Source organism: Canis lupus, chromosome 22, assembly GCF_003254725.2.
Source record: "Canis lupus dingo isolate Sandy chromosome 22, ASM325472v2, whole genome shotgun sequence".
Lineage (NCBI taxonomy): Eukaryota > Metazoa > Chordata > Mammalia > Carnivora > Canidae > Canis > Canis lupus.
The window spans coordinates 41,429,275-41,437,512 of NC_064264.1; the positions used below are offsets into that span (position 1 = coordinate 41,429,275).

General features: G+C 37.9%; 1 pseudogene; it reads left to right on the plus strand.

The window, feature by feature from the left end:
- Positions 1 to 2,325: 2,325 nt before the first annotated feature.
- LOC112656092 (F-box only protein 34-like) lies at positions 2,326 to 4,516 on the plus strand (annotated as a pseudogene).
- Positions 4,517 to 8,238: the final 3,722 nt, after the last annotated feature.

The window sequence follows — 8,238 nt, forward strand, 5'->3', positions numbered from 1 at the left end:
TTGTATACAACATGACGATAAATATTATTTTACTAGATGAACTGGAAATTTTCTTTTTTAGTAGATGAGTTAAACTTACCTACATTTATTGAAATGTCAGATTTGTTAGATCTCAATTCTATAATATTTTAGTGATCTTTTCCTTTTCTTTATTTTTTTCTTTTTTTCTAGTTTAGTTATTTACTTTCACTTAATATTTAGCAACACATGTATTATCAATTTTGGCATCAAAGAAAGTAAAATGACTAAAATCCAGTTTTAATTAACCACATACTAAGAGACCTCAAGAGCAGAAGAGAGTATACTCAGAGAATAGGAATGGTAGAATATGGAACCGAAGTTATTATATGACTCTCACATCATGATTATTATCATCTATCCATTCTTCTATTCACATTATTTAAATATGATTTTGATCCACTTCCAGTATTTATTTTTAAAAAGTGTAAATAATATTGCAAACAATAGCATCTCCAAATCAATATGATTTAATTTCTATGCCCTTTTCTATCTCTAAAAGCTACAGGAAGGTATGCACATCAGCATTATTCCAGTTGTATAGACAAGGATTTTATTTTATTTTATTTTCCCAGTAAGGAACATCACAGACTCCCAGGAATGCAATGATGTAGTACAGGTTCTACCAGTTTGGCATAATACAAGTCCATCTTGAATATCATTGCTTTCCCACTGTTATTATCTAGAAGAACAGCTTTAAGTGTCTGCCAGCTATAAAAACTAGTACAATTTAATATGCATGGGGACAACATTTATTCTTTTGATTATTGGTCCCAACGTCTCCAATGCCCCAGGCAGTGATGGGATTATTCTGTGAACTGCTGCAGGACAAACCATGTTTTGGAGTGTGGAAGCTATGGCTCCCAACATTTGGATTTGAAATAATATCTAAATATTTGGATCAAATTTTTTCAAAATTTTTTACTTCATGACAAAGAGAACTTTGTGTACCACCAACATAAGAAATTGTTATGTTTTATCACCTTTAATGGAGTAATTTAGTTATCAAAACTATGTTCAATTCAAACACTCCATAAGGAGATCTTTTGGGAACTGTCATTGACATAGTAACAAAAAAGACTTGGTGGACCTTAGGAATTTACTACTCTGCAAAGGAGATGGAGTCAATGTAAATTCAGGCTTTCCAATGTAGGACAATGCATTCCCAAATATATTAACAAAAAGAGGAATTATAATTTTAAAAAAAGTTAACAGAATTGAAGTGAGACTCATAACAGCTTTAAAGGAATGTGCTTAATAATGAATAGTGATAATAAATATAGAACTAATCCAAGTAGTTGTAAAATGTTTCACTGTAATGATAAGAAGGGAGAAAATGAGATTATATAATGAAAAGAAAAAAAAAAAAACGCCAATACTATTAGTTGAGTTCTTTGGTTGTAAGCCATAATAGCAATTCAGATTACTTAAAGAAGGGGGTCGGGTAATTAAAGAGGTGTGTGTGTGTGTGTGTTTGTGCATGGTATGATTGTGTGTATTTCTTGTAAGTTTGGGAGTTATGGGAAATCGGTTTTGATAGCAAGACAAGAAACAGAAAAGAACCTATTCTACCATGAAACACATCACTGGCATGAATAAATATAGAATTTCTAACCTGGAAAATTACACACACACACACACACACACACACAATATTAAAGGCATCAGCAACATGGAAATTACCAGTAAATGATACAGTCAGCAAGTTTGCAATTTATTTCAAAACAGCAATTGGGTTTTAGAATCTCTCTTACACATCCCCCTTACTGCACCCAGGCGGGTCAGAACCTCTTGCCTATTCTAGGGACCAACTCATCACTTTGAGGGAATGACCTCATAGTGGACTTACCTGAGATCTGATGCAATAGTCTTCTATTTATCCTTACCTTTGGAATTATATTAGTTGAGGCTGCTATAACAAAGTAACATTGACCAGGTGACTTATAAAAAACAGAAGTTTATCTCTCACACTTTGAAGGTCAGAAGTCCAAGATCAAGGAGGCAGCACAGATAAGTTCTGGTGAGAACTCTCTTCTGGGTTACGGGATGCCAACTTCTTACATCCTCACAAGGTGAAGAACAGAGCAGAGGAAGCAAGCTCTCTCATAATTCCTATAAATATATAAACCCCATTTATTAGGGCTCACTTAACTATCAGAACCTCATCTAACATTAATTACTCCCCAGATGCCCATCTTCTAATACTATCAAACTAGGAGCGAGCCAGGCCTCCTCCTGCTGCCACCTCATCAGGGTGTGCAGCCCTAGGCCAGGCCCCTGCTGGAGTAGGAGGGCAGAGCCTCTGTTATGCACCTGAAGCCATACTGGAAACTGCAGAAGAAAGTGTGACCTCTGGAAATTATCAAGGAAACTCTGAGAACTCCTATGAGCCACCAGGAAGCTATGATGAAAATGATGAAAAATGCAAAGCTAGGTAAATGAAACCAAGTGTCTTTCCTTCAACCTCTCTTGGTAAAGCATCATCTTGAAAGCCTTTTGGGATTTTTTATCCCAAATGTTCTGTGCAGCATGAGTGGCAAGAGTACTATAGAGAGCAGCTCGAATGTTAAAACCAAGAAGAATGCACCATCTGCAACAACCCACCAGGGTGAAGAAAAGGAAGGGCCATTTGATATTTGGGCTGTTGTGGAGCTGGGAAATACCAAGGAGAAAATTACATTCTTTGCAGACCACCATGGATAGGACCTATGAAAATAAAGAGCTTCTGGGATATTGATGGGAAAGCTACTAAAGGAAGGGAAAAAAAATCAGGAGAATCTTTAAAAAGCCAAGATACAGTTAGAAAGGATGAAGGAAGTCAACAGCAGGTGCTACCAACCTGAGCCCTTTGTGTGTGGCATTGAGCACTGTTCTGTGCATTATGTGAGTGACAGTGGCAATTGGGTCTATGCTGGGAGGCTTCTGTCAGTCATTACAGATAGTTGCCTTCCTTGAGCAAAGAGCCAGTGCCCTGCCAGCTACTGTATGAAAAACTGCACTAATTCACCTGCTGTGGCAAAGTTTCCTGGGCAGGGTAGACGTGTACTCCCAGCCTCCGAGCCCTTTTCTGCTCCAGGAGCTTGTGAAGAATCCACAGAAAGGGGAAATCCTGAGGTTGGGGGACCACAAAGTGAGGATAATCTGTGTCCTTGACATAGTAGCCAGGCTGGAGTCTCAGTACCTGAAGCAGCAGAGCCAGCATGAGCCTGGGAACCTCTCAAGGAATGACAGCTTCTGTTGAAATGGGGACCTGGTGTTGCTTGCAAGTGGCACTCAGGCTAATGAAGACAAAGCAAACAGAGGCACCTTAGGGGCACCAGACAATCAGGTGAATCCTGTGGGGTCTGTATATTGTGGACTGTGGCCCCTCACGAGCTGACCACTGTTCTCCTAAGGGGAATGAGTACCAGCACAGGGCTTCTTGAGGCTGTCTCCCATTGCCAGCACATGTGAATTTCCTCAAGGACAGTGCAAAATTTGAGCCAGACCAGCAAAATTGCTATGAAAAACAGCAACAGATATGATGTGGAAATGACAGAGGAACTTCCTGGGTCACCTTTTCCTCCTTGCACTTGTCCTCAAGTCATTGAATTGCCCACAGATGCTGTTGATTGTATAAGTAGAGAGTTTGTGCCATTCACTAGCCAAAATCTTGATCAGAGAAGAAAGGACTCTTGGGCATTATTATCACTGTGCCCAAGGTAAAGCAAGACCAGCCTTCTAATTTAGAGTCCTGTGAATACCCAAGTCCAGGGATGTTGGCTTTTTGTTTTTTTGTTTGTTTGTTTGTTTGGTTTGGTTGTTTTTTTGTTTTATTTTGTTTTGTTTTGTTTTGTTTTGTTGCCATCTGATCAGCACCTGTCAGACTCTTCCCAGTTGAGTGAAAACACAAGGAGTCATTTGAGCCCAGCCAGCTTCAGGATGCTGCTGAGTGTGACAGTGCCACTGAGGAAAAAGGTATTTCAGCTAATGTATTTGCCCTGCTAGCCTCTCCTATGGAAAGTACATTACCAGTGCTTAAGGTATCCAATCAAGAAGCAGGAGTCTCATGACTTTCTAGAGAGCAGGTTAAAAGTCTAGAAGCTTTTAGAGCCTCAGCAGGACATGACTTTTATGCCCCGCCACCTCATGGTGAAAATCTTCAGGTTACTTCCCACCAAGAGCTTCATGGTTCTTAAAGATATCTGCTGTTGTTTCAAGTTTATCATTGAATAATGCAACATCAGGCCTGCAGATTCCGGCTGGGTGCGAGATCCACAATATAGAGAGGACCCTTGCAAGCAGTACGAGAAAAAATACATGAAAGAGGATGTATCCTTGGGCTGGTGGCAGCCCAAGCCCTATTGCCAGACATTGCCCTATGGGCCGGGATACTGGATGTGCTGCCATCGGTTTCAGAAGGGCTTCCCTGGCTGTAAGCTGGGTCCCTACTTGCCACAGCTTTAATCAGGCAATCCAGAAGAAAGCAAAGGGGACCAAAACTGAAGAAGAATACTAAAGTCTATGCGAGAGGCAACAAAAGGACCCATTTTTAAAATTGCAAAACACCTACATCTACCATTCAAGTGAATGTTGCCTCTCAAAACCATCACTCAAGGAGAATCTGTACTTATTCTATTGGGACTTCCATTGCTCAGGCATTTTTTAAACTCTCGCTTTAAATAAATAAATAAATAAATAAATAAATAAATAAATAAATAAATAAATACAAACAAAAAATAAACTCTCACTTTATGAACCAGACAAGGAAATTGGTCTCCTTGTCTTATAGTGGTGCCTCCCATTTGGTCCAGGATGGTATCCCACAATTTGATTCATGTGGCTGTGAATATGCCCATTCTCCCAAATCAAATCCATCCTCGGAGGACAAAGACTTGCCATCATCAAAGACTTTCAGAAGAGTTCATTGCAAACTATGGAGACAATTCCCCAAAAGGGGTTCTAGAGACGTTTTAAACGCTAGTACCATATTTGAAGTAAGTGAATAGTGTCCTATGGAAAGAAGAACAGCACTCTCAGATGAAAAGTATGCTTACAAAGGAAAAGTCAGGCACCTTACCTGAGCCCTTGAATGCTTGCTCTGTGAGACTGAAGTTTGTGGTTGGAGATGGATTTCTTGCCCTGTGGTGTTTACACTGTATGTGATGGTCGTCTTCTCACAGGGTTCTGAGAGTGCACATTAAACCTCAGCGCCTTTACCTGAGATGAGTGCTTTTGGCCCTCTGTAAATAATGCTATTAAAACCAGTTGTATATAGTGGACAGCAGACTGAACATAATCCCCACAATGCAGCTAGGATAGTGTTACGGCTATATTTATATGGGCTTTTTTATTTTATTATTGTCTCGTCTTAAATTGGTACATCCTGTATAAAATATGAATGTTTCAAAAAAAAAACTATGACTGTTTCCTGTAAAATATATGAATGTTGGGATCCCTGGGTGGTGTAGCGGTTTGGCACCTGCCTTTGGCCCAGGGCGCGATCCTGGAGACCCGGGATCGAATCCCACGTTGGGCTCCCAGTGCATGGAACCTGCTTCTCCCTCTGCCTGTGTCTCTGCCTCTCTCTCTCTCTCTGTGACTATCATAAATAAATAAAAATTTAAAATATATATATATGAATGTTTCAAGAAGAAGCTCTAGATAGTTAAGAGATTAACCTGTTGAAGATATCAAATTAATGGTTTAACTGGACAACCTTAAAATTAGTACAGAGAACAATCCTGTTATATTTTAGCAATCCATCAAGTTTAAGAGGATATTATATAGTCAAATTATAACATTCTTGGCTACCTTACTCCTTCTGTCTGGTTATGATTTTTTTTATTTTAATAAAAACATTCATTTAAAAAATAATAATACTATGGCACTAGACAGTAGGGTTTTCACATATGAATTTTGAGGGGACACACATTCAGTTAGTAACAGGAATATATCACCAAGACTTATTCCACTATTAAAATTTTCAATCAGTTCTACCCACCTCCATTGTAAGAAATGGCAGGAAATAAAGAAAGATATGGGAAAAGAAAAAGCACAATTGTAAGTATTTTCTAATCATCTGTTCATAATTTTTGTTGGTATATGGTATAAGTCAGGATTTAACATTTTTTTTTCGAAAGACAAGACCTACTATTCTAGGACAATCTATTTCAACTGCTATAATATGAATCCTTAATTATTATTCTACACTGAACAACTACTGCTGATTCTAAGCTTTTCTTTAATCCTAGTCCAGTAATTTATCTGTCTATTTCTGTGGAAACTAATATTATATTGTTTTTATTACTTTAACCCTGTAGTTATTTTCATTGTCTATTGATGGGTTCTGTTGTTATTCCTTTTTTTCTGAAAATGTATTTATAGATTTATTTATTTATTTATTTATTTATTTATTTATTTATTTATTTATTTATATTATTTATTTGAGAGAGAGAAGGAGTGCATGCAAGAAGAGGGGGAGCAGAGAAGAGGGACAAATAGACTGTGCTGAGTGTGGAACCTGATGCAGGGCTCAATCTCATGACCCTGAGATCATGACCTAAGCTGACATCAAAAGACAGAGGCTCGGGATCCCTGGGTGGCGCAGCGGTTTGGCGCCTGCCTTTGGCCCAGGGCGCGATCCTGGAGACCCGGGATCGAATCCCACATCGGGCTCCTGGTGCGTGGAGCCTGCTTCTCCCTCTGCCTGTGTCTCTGCCTCTCTCTCTTTCTCTCTGTGTGACTATCATAAATAAATAAAAATTTAAAAAAAAAAAAATTAAAAAAAAAAAAAAAAAAAAAAAAAAAAGACAGAGGCTCAACTGACTGAACCACCCCGGTGCCCATATACATATATTTACACATATATATGTATATATGTAGTTTTTTATTTAAAACTTCATATACCAAATATCAGAAAGGGAGACAGAACGTAAAGACTGCTAACTCTGGGAAACGAACTAGGGGTGGTAGAAGGGGAGAAGGGCGGGGGGTGGGAGTGAATGGGTGACGGGCACTGGGGGTTATTCTGTATGTTAGTAAATTGAACACCAATAAAAAATAAATTAAAAAAAAAAGAAAAAGAGAAAAAAATAAAAAAATAAAACTTCATATACCATCATAAGGTTTAAAATATCCTGCAACTTAAATACTTATATCCCACAACTTTATAACTGAGACTTAACTGAACTAATACATCTTATGTTAGTTTATAAGGGGATAAAATAGGCAAGAAAATAAAAATGTGTGCTATATATAGAAATATATTCATAATTCATATATTCTTATTCACTGAAGAAAATACTCTTACAAAAGTAGTCCTGATTCTGCAATTGGTTACATGGCTGTAGCTTGTATTTATAAGTATCTTTTTTTATAACCCATCCATATTTTCTTTGTCTTCAGCAATTACTTCAACTGGTTATAGTTCTTTGCATGATGGGACAACCAAAACTTGTATTCCTCAAATACATGGGTCTTTTAGTCCTGCCTGAATTGAATTGTTATAATTTCCCGTTGACACAATGTCAGAGTTTATATTCTCAGTGCTACTAACTGAAGTAGGAACACTGGCCTCGCCTTGATAAAATTTTATCAGGATAAATTAAAATACATTGTCAAGGGGGATCCCTGGGTGGGTCAGTGGTTTAGCGCCTACCTTTGGCCCAGGGCCGGATCCTGGAGTCCCGGGATTGAGTCTTGGGTCAGGCTCCCGGCATGGAGGCTGCTTCTCCCTCTGCCTCTCTCTCTCTCTCTCTCTGTGTCTATCATGAATAAATAAATAAAATCTTAAAAAAATATATCATCAAAAAATTTCGTGTGCAATACAGGTACCCGAGATTTATTTTTGAAACTAGGTAAAGATAAATTCATGCATATGCATATATGCATATAAATTCATGCATATATGACTGTTGAGTATAGCAATGAATATGTTGTTAAAACATAAAAAAACTATTTAAATGCAAACTTGAATATCCATCTAAAGGAAAAATAGAAAGTGCATGGTGTTATAATGAAAACCATTATTTGAATGGCTTATAATTACTCAACACACCTTCCATTGTTATTGTCCACCCTCACCTCTTTGCAGTTTCTCATGCATAGGCTTCTATTATATTAAAGTAATTGCTGTTTTTCACTATTCCCTCATCATTTTGGTCTCTGTAACACCCTCTACCCCCATATACTAAACCATTTTCTTTATACACATTTTCACTTTTTTTTTTTAGTGAACTC